At 40.6% G+C, this 14,926-nt stretch overlaps 1 protein-coding gene and 1 long non-coding RNA gene across 2 annotated transcripts in view; both read right to left on the bottom strand.

Annotated features, from left to right (window-relative positions):
• Positions 1-14,926, bottom strand: part of HS6ST1 (heparan sulfate 6-O-sulfotransferase 1) — a 187,332-nt gene that overhangs the window by 70,897 nt on the left and 101,509 nt on the right. The gene's annotated exons all lie outside the window — the stretch shown is intronic.
• Positions 1-14,926, bottom strand: part of LOC310763340 — a 57,418-nt gene that overhangs the window by 4,534 nt on the left and 37,958 nt on the right. Inside the window, exon 2 of the long non-coding RNA XR_014548584.1 lies at positions 1,455-1,623. This is a non-coding gene — a long non-coding RNA (uncharacterized lncRNA). The remainder of the gene's footprint in view (positions 1-1,454; positions 1,624-14,926) is intronic.

Here is a 14,926-nt window from a genome sequence, read left to right on the forward strand (position 1 = left end):
AGCTGTAAACACAAGGCTTAAATGTTGAAGTGCTCCAGTAATATACAGAATAGGAGCAAATAAATTGGGCTGCCAACAGGGTTTTCTGGTCCTTGTATACCATGGCCTCCCTTAGGACACGTGCATGCACACTGGAGATTACAAGTTATTAGAAATCTAGCAACAACTACTCTATGCCCCAAAGGAAAATAGTCCTTTCATCCTCTGTTTATGTTGCTGTGAACATGCAAGAGCCCTCTGTCTCCCACCAGGCTTTTCTTTCCCTTGATGCATTTACAACAAAGGAGAAAGAAGACCAGCTTTTTAACTGTCTCCTTTGGCATCTGGCAAGGACGGAAAAATGGTGTGTGTGTGTGTGTGTGTGTGTGTGAGAGAGAGAGAGAGAGAGAGAGAGAGAGAGAGACCTCCTTGCCTCTTTCCGCATCACAACTTCCTCAGTACATAGATACTACTACTACACCACTGTTGGAGTTATGTGAGCTCACTTCAGGCTCATGTGCTCCTTTCAACTCTGTTTAGTGCAAACCATAGTTTGCAGTTGTATTCAAACTGGCAAACTATGGCTTTGTGTGGTTGGAATTTAGCCTACTGTCCAAAGGTTAGAGTCATATCCCTTACCTTGCTAGTGGTATCCTAGCCTCTGGGAGGTTCTCCATGAGAGAATGTGGCTTTGGGGCTGGAAAAGGTTCCCCAACACATGTGTTAGGGATAGAGATATCTGGGTTACTATTTCCTGTTTGGGCATGATGCTTTAGTGGTTTAATATTCCTCTGGTCTGCAGATGTAAGAGTGGACCTGAAAAACCAGGGGAAGTATGGGTACATGGAGCAGATTAGTGAAGTGAGCCAAGCCAGAGACTGCAAATAAGAGGTAGTTCTTCTTTCTGTCTGCTTCACAATCACACAAACACACACATACACACACAGAGAGAGAAGCATGTCAAATGCAACATGCCACTGCAGACTGTTAACTCCAAAGAAGGCAATTTTTAATGGTTTTTTTTTTTTTGGAAGTGGGTTCCAACAGAGAAGTTTCAATCTGCTAAATAGGCATGAGTTGTAATTCCTGCACCTAATTAATGAACAGTTTAAAATGGGAACTTTGAAATCTCATAGGCTAATGATACATAACTGATTCACATCAAACCTGCTAAAGTCACACTCTTTTAATATACTTGGTTTCTCTGCAAATATTATTTAAACCAACCAAGGGAGAAATTTCAGATATATTTTGTGTGGGCGTACAGCAGCCGCTTAACCTTAACTGAAAAGTTTTTAAACTGCTTTAACTCCGTCATTCCTGAGACTTTTCTGAAATTTAATCAAATTATACCCCTCATGAGGTAGATTCTCTATGCCACATGTCCTACTGATAGGACAGTCAGTCTCACTTATGAGGAATAGAATTTTCAGGCTTTATAAAAATAGAATGCTTGGAGGGAGAAAGTCACTCACCTTAATTATTGTGTCACTCCTGCAGCTCTGAAATATAGAACATGCAAGAAAACTCCTGATTTCTTATCTATTCTCAGTTGGCCCTGCTCGGAGGGATTTGTGTGGCTCATGCTCAGGACTTTGAGTTAAACCCCCGCAAATGCCATCCTGGCAGCCGAGGAGAGGGGCTCTGGGCAAAGAGAGTTCAAGATTCAGTAGGTAATTTTGTGATAGCATTGGACACTTTGCACGATAATGGATTTTCTACATGAATCCTGGAAGAAGGTAGGATGAAAGTGCCTGACTCCAGTGTTGCTTATCTGGGTTCCCTTCCTGGACACTAGGAAGCTACCCAAGTTGCCTAGATGTTGAATCTGGCCCAGCCTACAGCATGTAAAGAGAATATATCTGAAAAGAATGCACATTCCTTACTCCATAATTTCAGGATGAACCATTTTCAAGGTAAAAAAACCCCATACAAATATTTACAGAGATAAATTTCTTCCTGCATCTTTATGCAGGGTGTCAATATATGCTTGTACTGTTATAGATAGGAACAGAATTTTGACCTCTGAGTGTATATATGAAATAAACTTACTTTGGCAATTGATTTTTGGCTACTATATTGCATGCGCTTCAAATACTTGTGTGCATTTTTAAGAATGTGTAACTATGGTCATGATACAAAGGCGCACATTGAAACAAACTGAATTTATTTCCATTTAATGATCCTGGACTCAGCATTTCTGATGCATGCAAATCTCTGGACATGGATAAGTTATCACATTCTCTTACTTGCACCCCATACATTATGGGGTGATTTTAGCATATGCAGATAACTTTCCATAGGTCACAAAAAAGCTTTTAAAAAATCCATCTAAGCTTGTGGCTATTGCCACATGTAGAAATGCACTATCAGTCATAATTCATCTGTGGGTCAGTAATGCTGCATCACTAGAAAATCCCACAAACAGTTGAAAGAAACATGTATGTTTAAAATAACACTGAAGCTGTAAGATACCAGAAAATGGAGATAAATATAAACATACTGCAAGGAAAGATAAGATAACATGAAAATAAAGGATTAAGCTCAGGAGTACTTTGAGGCTTTCTAAAGCTACTGGCAGAAATTCTGATCTGATATACTTAAATACCCCCCTCCCTGAAGTCTTAATGTAGCAGCCAAAGTGAAAACAGGCAGTTTCAATTATAAGTAGCACAAAAAAGCAACACAGCACACCCACTTCCACCTTATCTAATATGAAGAAACTAATTGTGCACATTTAATCTGTAGAGGTCTTATTTCCCATATAGCTCTTCACAAGGAACTCCCCAGATAGGAAGCTGCTGTAGAATGGAAGAATACAGCCTATTGCATATGCAAATATATGTGTGAATTTGCAGGGGAAGGGTGGGAAGATTTGCAGCTGAGCAGGTTAATGATAAAACCGCTTGCATTATTTTTCACCAAAGCCATGCAGCTGAACATGCCAGGAAGCTTGAAGGACAGACAGGGGGAAGGGGAGATTAAAAAGAACAAAGAGATTTTGGCTTCTTAAAATGTTTCTGGCCCGCCTGATAGCAGCACCCGTTGCAAAGCCAGGTGCTGCAGTGCGAGTCTTGAATTTATGTCTCCTTAAAAAAGAAGAAAAATCCAAGCTGCCACTCTCAACCATTTGGGAAAACAGATACGGGGAGACAGTAAACCACAGGAGGGAGAGGAGAGGTCATTCCTCTGACTGGGCTTTGGGATCTGAATTAGAGAGTTCTCCACATTGTTGGAGGGGCAGAAAAGAATGAGGACCGTATGAAGCAAACAGGCAAATAATAATAAAAAAGAGGAGGCTAAAAATCTGCAGAAACAGCAGGCACCCCTTCATTTTCCTTCCTTTTTTCTCCTCCCCATTTCTTAAGATGCGACTAAGCACTTTGAAAAGGCTTTTTGTCAAGAACCTCTGTGCAGATGGCTTCTGATCCCATTCGGAGGCACTGTGGTTCTTAATACAGCTGTCACTTACACTCCTTGCTGCTCTAACAAAAAAAAAGGGGGGGGGGAATAATACTAATAAATTTCTGCCTAACAGAGCGCACTGCCACTGACAGCCACCCACTGGGGATGTGGGCCTGCCTCGGACACCCTGCTGGCTCCAAGAGAGGCCCAAGGCTTTAAACTGCTTTCACGCCACATTAACACCCTGCCTGGCAGAGGTAGAGTAGAAGAATCCAGTGCTGCCTGTCTGATCCCCAAAGCTACCAGGAATAGGAACAGGCTGCTTGCATCTCTTACCCATCCTCCTCTCTTTGTGGAAGTGGCAACGAACAATAGGTTTCACTCAATGCAAATGTGGAAGGGAGCTGGGAGAGTGAATCACCTTAAACTCCCCTTTTGTGATCTCAAGCAGATAATAGTGAAAGCCAAGGCCCATCTGTGGATGCTGAGCAGACTTTGTCCCGGTTCTGCAGGTTCATCTATCTATAAGCCTACTTTAGAATCCCCAAGTTTTAATGCATCTTTAAGGAATGTCGTTGCATTACTTCTCTCTTACTTTACCTTCCCCTTCTTGCGCTTCCCAGCTGTTTCCACCAAAAGCCATATCTAATTTAAAATGTAGAACATTATTTAGATCTTGCTTCAATGAACATTTTTTACGGTATTCTAATACTCTAAAATTCTCATGCATGAGCCCACAGACAGAAGCACACAGCTAGCTCTCTGCTGTAAATATGTGTGCCAGATCCCTCTTTTCATCATATTGGGCTCTCCTCTGTTTACTACACCTCCAAAGTACAATATGGAGCCAATGCAGACTGTATTTTTCCCAGCCTATCTTTATGTGGGGACACAATACAAAAATCTGTTATACTGGATACTTCTGTGACTGTGATAAATGCAGTGCTTTTTTTCCTGTCGGGACGCATACCCCTAAACATTTTGTGAATCTAGGCTTGGCCTTATTGAGGGGCAGTATTTCAACATGAGTAGGAAAATGAGAGTTCCCCTAAACATTCTTTTAGGGAAAAAAAGCACTGGACAAATGCATACCAACAGATTTAAACATATTTAAAAAGAGATTTGTCATTTTCTGCTCAACTTTTTGTCGAAAATTAGGATTAAAGGAGAGAAGAGAGCTTGCAAATGCTGTTAACTTTTTCATGTGAGCTTCTGTGTTGTACTCATCTCTATAGCTCTGTTATTTCTCCTTGTTAAAGCTGATGTTTCTTTTCAAACCAGACCCTCAGTGTCTGCCTACCCCTGCTTTACTCAAATCTCTGCTGTTTAAAACCATTGTTTTCCTCTCAGTGTTTCTCTGCTGCTGCTCTACTTAGACTATGGCCATGGTTCAAAACAGCACCCGGCTCCCCCAAATAGTGTGTCTCCCAGTCTCTCTCTTCCAGCTGTACTCAAAACTCCTCCCTCTTCAATTCCTCAGTTATTTATTTGTTTGGAGCATTTGTGCCCCGTTCTTCAACCACAAAGGCTCCCAGAGCAGTTTACATGCAATCAAAACAAGACAGTCCCTATCTGCTGGGTTAAAATCTAAAATAACACAGCACACAAGGGTGGGGGGAGACAGGTGCAGAAAAGAGTGCAGAAATGTTGTAGATCTCAGCTAATCTCATGCTACAGTTGCCAACATGGTACTTTCCAGATGCTGTTGGACTTCAACTCCCACCAGCCTTAGCCATCTTGAGGGCACCATAACCTCGCAAACTATTGAGTCTGGTCTTGAAAACTCTTCTGACTTACTTTCAAGGTGAGTAAGTTCCTTCAGAGAAGGGGCGGGGAATCCATGTTGCAGGGCTATAGCTCTCAACGTTCTTGTACATTGGCCATGCTGGATGAGGCTGGTGGGAGTTGGGAGTCCAATAACATCTGGAGGGCATCTGTCTGCAGCATCCCAGACAGTGCAGGTCTAACTGAGCTGTATCCTGGTAGCCAAACTCTAAAGTTCATCACCCCAAGACAAGAGACTAAGAATGGCTGGTGGAACGGGTGACAGACAGAAGGGATCTGGTACTGTAACAATGAGTGAGCAATTTTTAGGGCCATAGCTCAGTGGTAGATTGTCTGCTTCATATGCAAAATGTTCCAGTTTCTATCGTGGCATCTCTGGGTAGGGCAGGGAATGTATATTGTCTGAAACTCTGGGTAGCCAGGACTAACGAGTGTAGACAGTACTGACTAAATAGATCAATTCAGTGTAAGTTTTTGTCCTGTTTTCCCATATTGTTGTATCTTTCAGTATGATTGTTTTACTGCCCTCCTTTTTCTGTTCAGCATGTTTAGCCATTTAGCATAAAGATTAAGAGAACTAGGGCTGATCTGATTCCCTTTTCACCTTGAAAGCAGGAATTTTCAGGGTTGAGGGGACTTTGCCCAACCCCCCCTTTAATCCTACAGTTTTGTGGCAGTTGTGTGGACATTTTCGTTCATCCACAAACAATTCTAGCCCATTGCGGATGTGATCCTACATTTTTGCTCTGCATCCAATCAGATTTCTGACTTCACTAAGGGCAAATGAAGCCCATTTAAAATGACAGCAACACTTTTTAAACTAGTCACACAGACGAACCTAGTCAATCAGGGGTTATTAATTAATTAATTAAAATCCCATGTAAGAGATCTGAACTTTGTCTCCGCAAATAAGCAAGCACATGCTCTAACTTTCTCATCTAGCTCTCATGTTCGTGAAATGTGGTGGGTTAAGAGCATATCTATGCCTGCATGAAGAGAGAACTTGTATAAATAAAACATGTTGCGAAACCTAACAATTATGCCCAGACTTTGAGCCTGATAGGAAAATGGATTGTTAAGATAGAATACTTTTATTTCAACCTTTTAATTAACAATGAGAGAAACGGCACTGAATATTTTGCCAGGTGTTTTGAAAGGATAGGAGAAGTTAGTGTGGCAGCAATGCTAACTTCAGCATGAGAAAAGTACTGTAGTTTAAATGTGCATAATTACCATCCGTTCCGCCACTGGGCACATACAATGAATGTGAAGGAGTGAGTGACAGCTGCCTGGGATTAAGAGAGTGAGAGAAAAGAAAAGCCAACTGATCCCAGGTCCCTCCCCTTCGATAACCAGCAGCCACTAAATATATGAAGAGGAATGCATTTTGCAAGGCTCAGACCATCTTCACAGTGAATTTAATACCTGACAATCAAAAAGAGAAAACACAAGAATGACAGGCTGAAGTATGCCCACTCCCTCCCCTGAAAAAGGGGGGCAAGAAAAAACACACACACCCTCCTCTGGCTCCTCTAACAAGTCAATTCAATAGGGAGATTTTTGGAATTCCTTCCTTTAACCCTACCCTTGGGAGAAGCATCACTTTTAAGGTCTTAGATAAATGCAGGTCAATCAATACCCTTCAAGGTAGAAAATGTATTTAACGAGAATCTCTTTCTCATTAACTCCACCCTCCTGGCAACTGAGCAGGAAGGGTGGGAGGAGAAACCAGAAAATACAATAAGTAAAGAAATGGAAACAGTTTAGAATAGATGATCCATAGAACAAATATGAAGGCCGTAGAAATTCCTTAGAAATTGTGTTGGAACTACTGCAAAAGGAAATACAACAGGATAACTCTTGTCCCGTTATTAAAAAATCCTCGTCTTATTTATCCCAAACAAGCTAAAAGAGACCAGCTGCATTAAGTAATATAGGATACCAAAGGTTCCAAAAGTAGCACGACAAGGAGACTGGATAGACCATGGCCGCTCAGCTTCAAAATCACTTACATTAATCTTAATGCCACAATTTGCTTTCATAGAGGATTAAAAGTGGTTTGTGTTTTAAGTTTGTTAAATTGAACACAGAAGCTTTTCAGAGAGCAACTCTGTCCCCAAGATCTCCTGGCTAAGAGGCCTAAGGAAGTGGAAGATGTGGAATACTAATGGAAAGCTCTGCTGGTATAGATGCTTTGTTGATTGGGGTGGGGAGTGTGTGTCATGTAGAGAATGTGGGTGAGGTATAGCTATACCACATTCTAAGCCTCTTTGTTTCCACAACATGCCCACAACAAGGGCACAACTTTACAACAGGTCCTCACTGCTTCCTGGCATGCTTACCCTAGAATGACAGAGCCCTGCATATGGTGCAACTCAGGGTCTCTGTGTTTTGCAGTCTCCAAGCAAACAACCTGGATTATTTTGAAGCCTCCCAACGTGGTTCCAATAGTAGAAAAGCTTATTTAAGGAGTGCCCAAAGTTTCAAGTTGCCTTAAGGTCCCTGACTAATCCAAAGAAAACATCAAATATGGATCCGCAGCAAGGGGGTGGGACAGAGCAGTTAAGGGTGGGAGATAACTGGGGATAAATGGGGTGTCCCATGTAGAATAAGCAATGGAGCAAACTGAACAATGTGAGAAGAACGAGTTAAATAATTGGGTTGCTAAGGGGAGGGAGTTGCTTGAGACAGGAAGTGAATAGATCAAGACTGAGTCTAGAGAAGGGAAGGTGTATTTCAAGAAAAATTGTGGCATGTTGATATGAAAAATCCATGTTCCCTGCCACAGCACAATCGGGTAATCTTATGGAGCAATTGTGAGGAGCTCTATATCCACATCCTATTTGGACTTGAATGCTGACTGCAAAATCAAGGTGTTGTTCTAACAGAGAGTTATGCAGCAGGTGAAAACGTTCCTAACACTGTGCAGGTGTCATAAGCGATTCCACACCTGTTGCCCTGCTTTCTTTAGAGTCACTTTCCAAGATACTGGAACCTTACAGGAGGAACTGAGTAGGATGCTTTCAAAATCTATTCCATCCTTTACTGATGCTGCTCAGTAAAAAATTTTTTATACTTGTGTTGTGTAGTAGATAGGGATTCACTTCAAACTCAAGGCAGCTTACAAACAAAAATATACCTTGCACAATAAAAAAACAATCTTAATAATACATAAAGATAAGCTGGAAAATTGTAGTTCATTTGAGACAGCTACCGAAAGGAGGAAACTCATCAAAATGATGCAGCACATTTGCAGATAAGGCAGCCACATCAAGATTAGTCTTGCCATCTGTTATTAGGAGGATCCCTATGAATTTAGGAGGATTCTTCTTCTAATCCAGGCTGATCCACTGATTCATTCCTTTACCTTGTCAGACTACAATAAAACCGGTAACATGTTTCCCCTCCCCTCATTCGGGATTTGTTATCACAATCAAGATGCCAGGACCGCTATCTCAAGGTTGCTTATACCAGGTCCTATCTACATGAATAAGGAATTTCATGGTGTTTCAGTGACTCTCCTTTTGCTGACTGTCGTGGGTCGTTTGCAGGTTGCTGTGCTGGTTCAAAATAACAAGCACAGTGTAATCTGCAGCACCCCCATTAGCTCAGGTCAGCAAGCGAGTCTGACCTCAACGATTGTTATTATCATACCTTCGTATAATAATTATTACTTTTATTCTTAAAGCAAAACAAATACAGAACCGAGCACACATTTTCACACTACAGAGACTGAGATGCTATCCACCATTGACCCTTGATTACAATGATACTGTCTTGACTGGCCTGTAGCATAGCTCAATTAACCATTCTCTCCCCGTAGTCTATTTGTTTTCACAACCCTGGGGGAATGGAGCATTGCTGACCAGTTCTGGCATATTGTGGTTCTTTGTTGGTCTGGGAGAGCTCCTTATAGTTACTTCCTTAGGACTGGTGTTAGGACCAGCTATGAGGTCCAAGACCTCACACTTCACTCTACCCCAACTTTAAAGGTTATATTTCTTCTCAAAGAATTATTTTCTCATGGTCTCTTTCCACAAAGTGGTTTTCCTTTCTAAGTTGCATTAGGTAGAAATATATAAAATATATAACATATATATTATATATTATATTTCATGCAGCTGGGGTCTGTTCTCGGTCACACTGAATCAGATGTGAAAGACGAAGCTAAAATAGCACACAAAGTAACGTGTTAGTGCTTGGTGTCTGACAAATGGATCAGCAGTTTCTTTAAGAAGCGCCTTTTCTAATTTTATCTCCATAAACTACAAAGCAGCATTTGACTGCGCAAAAGAAGTAAAAAGAAGGTCAAGGATCCTAGGGGGGAAAAATGAAAGGGAAGACTGCATTGCCACAGGCAAGGAATGTTGGGCCCACACACGTCAGGGTGTTTCTTCAACCATATCAATGAACAGATAATCTTTGAAAAAGGCACTCTTGGCAGTACTGCCAAATTCCACCTCAGCTGATTTTTTTTTTAAGACTTGCATTTTTAGCTAAACAGGCCTTTTCTTCTCTTTATTTTTAAGTCAACAATTCATTTTAATATTTGCTGCTTGCAATAGCATATGAAGTATGGTTAAAAGCTACCAAAGCAATTTCCCACCACATCATAAATCTCTCTTGGCAGAGAATAGATCTCAGCAGCTTCCGAGTGATATTTATTTCTCTACCCATTTAGCCCTAGAAGGCTTACCAGTGTTCATGGGACTGCAACCTGTGCAGCGACAAGGTAAATCACGGGCTGCCACATTTTCCTTAAATTTTGTAGAGTTTTCTTTTTTACTTATGGAACAAACCTGCTCAAAACACAACTGATCTGAGCCATAAAACATTAAACTTGTTTTGCTAGATGTGTGTTTCAAACATGCTAGTAGTTCTGGTACAAGCCTTCGTAATGTAACAGTTGAACTTCAAAGGCTTAACCTATTCAGGGTTGCGCTCTTACTTTACTGCGAGTTTTATTCTTATATAAATTCAAGTAACTTGAAACTGATATGTTGTTGTAGCAGGCTTCAGTGTGTTCACTTCCAAACATCATACTGCAGATCAGATCCTTTTCAGATTATTGTTCCTTTCACTGCCAGCTGTATTGAGTTGCTTTCTCTTCTGTTTCTAGGTGGGTTATGCAGAAATAAAGAAGTATCTGATCACCAGTTGGGTTAGCCATTTGGATTCCTGGCCTGCCAAATTTCAGCACTGTGGGACTATTGTGGAATAAACACAGTTTTGCTGGGGGCAGGCTTAATCTAAATTTGCCATTCATTAGTTTTTGAAGAGGATTAGGAGGAACAAAGAGTTTGTAATCTGTCATGTGAAGAGAGAAGCTTTGGTGTCACTCAACTCAGGATGATTTGTGGAATAAGATTCCATAGCAATAAGGAATAATTCAAGAGAGGCCAGATGTGGATTTCATTTCTCCTTGTCAATATGCTGCCAGGAGCTTCATGACTGCAATGAATGTTTTCTGGACCACAGATGCACAACCCATGAACTGGGAATCAGATTTTCAGTGGTTTTAAATCCTGGCAGAAAAAAGATCGATTTGAATCTTCTTTGCTCCAGTTCTTTTTCTACTGTCTCTGTGGACTTGTGAATTAAAGGACAGAAATAATACTACTTGTCTCTAACAAAGTAAGAAAAATAAAATTCAATCTGTCTTTAAATTCTGCCCAACTTCCTTACCAATGGCACTTGGCCTGATAAGCAGTATGGGAGGCCATACTGAATATTGCATTGTTCACCAGGCACATCCATAATATTACTTGGAGTCCTGGTGTAAAAAGCCTTAAAAGTTTTTCCTCATAATAAAAAAACTATTTTAATGCACAAACTGTTAAAAAACTGAGCTCCTGAATCAGGCTGAAGCCCTATAATTGTAAGGCTATGCAGTGAACAAAATCAATACATTTGGCTGAGAGTTTTGTTGCAAACAAAGGAAAAACAGACATAAGGTTTTCTATTGCGAGTTGAAGAAATATGGTTTCGTATTAGCACTTTTTCTCCTATATTATCTAAAAAAGATGAACTGCTGATTTTTTCCCCATAAGCAAAATTCAAGTCTACTTCATCACATTCACAAGAACAGTCATGGCTGTAGGTTATATATACATACATTCATTTTTCCCAACCTCCAACTCCCAAGAACCTCAGCCAGCAAGTCCAAAATAGAGCACTAGGATGAGGAGGCCTGACGTATATGGTATATGAAAATATTTCAAGATCTTAAACTTTCCATAGACCACCAGTCTGGCAAATACACTTGTTAAAACGTATGTACAGTGCTGTGTACTGGGGGAGTCAATATGGTGTTCTCCAGAGGTTGCTTATTAGGAAGTAATCCCCAGGTATGTGGGGTAAGGCAGATCCCTGCTGCTGATCTAGGGCAGAGTTGGCTTCAGCAACTTGGTCAGAACTGTTGGTACCAGTCCAAATTCTGGAATGAATTCAGGACCATGGATAGCAATCCTGCAACTGTGGCAAGAGACAAGTTACTACCTTAGCACCAGCTAACAGCTACTGTAGAGTTTTTATAGTCTGTTTTATAGACTGGCTAACACAGCTCTGGGACCCACCTCTTTTGTTGAATTTATAAAGTTCTGTTCCATTTGGAATGGTTTTACTTGTTTAATAATTGTATTGGTTTTATCTATTCTTGTAACCGTACATAATATTGTTGTAACCCACTCTGGGATCTTACACCCACAGCTAATGGTGCATAGCTGATATGGATTGCTTCCAGTTCATCCCTTTTCTCTATCAGGCCCCTTCTTTACAGGATCTACAGAAAGGTGAGTGAAATTCGAGAGAGATTTATAGATCCAGCTAGAATTGAGCCAGCTGGCCAGGGAAGTTTGCAAATTCACATGTACAAACTTTAGTCTCAGTTCCCCATGGAAGAAAATCTATCCATATTACCCCACGTTATCATTACAATCAGCTGATGAGACCCTAATGGTGGAGGGATTTGGTTAGTGGCTACTGGAGAGAAGGCCTTTTCTGTGGTGGTGCCCAGATACTATGGAAGCACTTTCCCTCTGAGCTTAGGTGAACACCCACATTAATGACATTTAGGTATCTTTTACACAAGGAGAAGGGGACGACAGAGGACGATGGTTGGACATGAGTCTGACCAGGCTGTGGGAGGCAGTGGAAGACAGGAGTGCCTGGTGTGCTCTGGTCCATGGGGTCACGAAGAGTCGGACACGACTAAACGACTAAACAACAACAACAACATGTATCTTTTAAAAACAGATTCATGCACTCAGGCCTTTGCTGGGACTTGATTTCAGAATATTATAAATTTTAACATTGTCCTAGGTTTTCTTTTAATCCCATATTTTAATGTTTTAATATTGCTATACACTTCCTTGAAACTTGGTGTGGGAAGCAGTATTGAAAGTTTTAAAAATAAATAAATGTAAACAAAAACCATCTATTATGCTTTTACCACGTTGTATACAGGCACAATAGCTGGTAGTACAAATATAAACAAAAGTTTTCAAAGAATAATGCAGAAGTGTGGTTCAATTTTAATTCTTACTCAACACTTTTAATGTTATGAGCTTAAAGCTATTTATTTCACCCCTAATATTTAAACTGAAGTATACTTACTTGGAATAAAACCCTAGTAGAATCCATGATACTTACTACTGAGTAAACCTGTCTAAGATTGGGACGATAGATTGGATTTTTATTTTTTCTTGCCTAAGTGGTTTAGTGCCAGCTGTAATTTTAGCTACACATTGCTGAATTTCCTCTGGGAATTTCAGTGTTTTTCTTTATCTGTGCAGAAAAGGTACTAGGGAAGAATGTGTTTTAGCTGTCTGTATTCTGCAATGAACAAGGGACCATTGGAGGCCTGAGGGGTACGGGAAAGGAATGACAGGATCCTTTTAATTAGGTTGAAAACCAACTTGGTAAGAATAGCCTGTCTGTACTGGTAGCTCTAACTGACTGCTCTGAAGACAGAGTGTGCGGATCTGGTGGGGGGTAATTATTGTCTGTGACAATTTGACTGACAGCCTTGTCCCCTTGAGGAGACTCCAAAAATGCTGCTTTCTGGCAAACCATGAATGGAATAAATTCACTTTCTGAGGACTCCATTAAAAAAAGCACAGTGGAAGTTGGGCAACCTGCTAACGGTGGTGATGGGGTTACAGCTCTCTCAGACATCTAGTCTCTGAAAGGTGGCTCAGGTAGATTGGCAGGAGAGGCAAGAGAATGAGTTTAAGAAGCAAGAGTGGTTCACTTTGGGAACAGGACAAAACAAAAAACCCTGGAATTGATAAAATTGCTTCCCTGTCCTTCCAATTTAATGTAACGGATAGATTTATTTTTATTTTTGGTTTCTTTATATATATAAAAAAAGAACTCAAAGTCACTTGCTTTGAGTAAAAATGACCTAAAATACAGTAATATGCATAAAAGAACAAATCCGACTCAACCTCACTTTAAAAAAAAAATGCAGTTAAATTCCAAAGGCCTGGGTTTAGGCAGGTTCCAAGCCATCTTCATGAAACTGCTTATGCATTACTTTATGCATGATTTTCTGGAAATTAAACTGGACTGAGGCACAATTCATCACTGAAGATACAGAATATGCATGTCTTGAAATACATGACTTTTGGAATAGCAATTCTCAACTTTTAAAAAAGCAGCAACTACCTACTAAGGTAGAGACTGCAGGGATAGGCAACCTAAGGCCCATGGGCCGGATGCGGCCCAATGGCCTTCTCAATCTGGCCCACGGAAGGTCCGGGAACCAGTGTGTTTTTACATGAGTAGAATGTGTCCTTTTATTTAAAATGCATCTCTGGGTTATTTGTGGGGCATAGGAATTCGTTCATGACCCCCCCCAATATAGTCCTGCACACCACACGGTCTGAGGGACGGTGGACCGGCCCACGCCTGAAAAAGGTTGCTGACCCCTGGTAGAGAGAATCAGTAAAGATAGCAGACAATAACAACAGGAAGACGGGTCAACCATTTGCCCCTCAGCCTTCAGGGAAGGGAGTGCTTAGTCCACCACCCCTTGAGTCTCACTCCAGCATTCCACATCTGAGGGAGACAGTTTCCTATTAGGCAAACAGAACAGCTGACTGTTCTGCATAGATCTGAAGTACAGTGCCACATGATCCCCAGTTGTAGGTTGCTATTGCGTTCATTAACATTGTGGTTAGGTATAATAAATTCAATATTTGCAGCTAAAATATTCAAATTACCAGCAGTATCAGGCAACTTAGTCTAAAGCAGCATTCAGTATACACAAGGCTGTGTGTTAGCTAAGAGCTGGAGTGTGCGTGTGTGCTGTACTATATGAATAGCACTTTCTTTCCAGAGGTTAAATGACAGCTGCTATCAATGTTGATTTGTTTTGCTTTCTGCTTAGCAAGATTTATACACCGCTTAATAAAATAAAATAAAAAAGATCCAAGCAGTTTACACAATAGTATACAAATATTTGAAGAATGATAAATACAGAGTTTAAAAACAGCAGACAATACTGTGAAAAGATGCATAACACCAACAGTTTTAAAAAGAAAATATGCACAATAAAATTACATGTCTGGCTAGGCTTGCCTAAGCAAAAAGGTTTTGATCAGGCATAGAAAACAATACAATGAAGGTGCCTGCTGAATATTCACTGGCAGGGGTTTTCAGAAAATAGGTGCTGCCACATAAAAAAATGATTTCTTACAAGTGTGGGACAAACATTATGTGGCACTTGTAAAAGATACAGGGTCGGAAAATTGTT

Source organism: Podarcis filfolensis, assembly GCF_964270895.1.
Source record: "Podarcis filfolensis genome assembly, chromosome: 5".
Taxonomy (NCBI): domain Eukaryota; kingdom Metazoa; phylum Chordata; class Lepidosauria; order Squamata; family Lacertidae; genus Podarcis; species Podarcis filfolensis.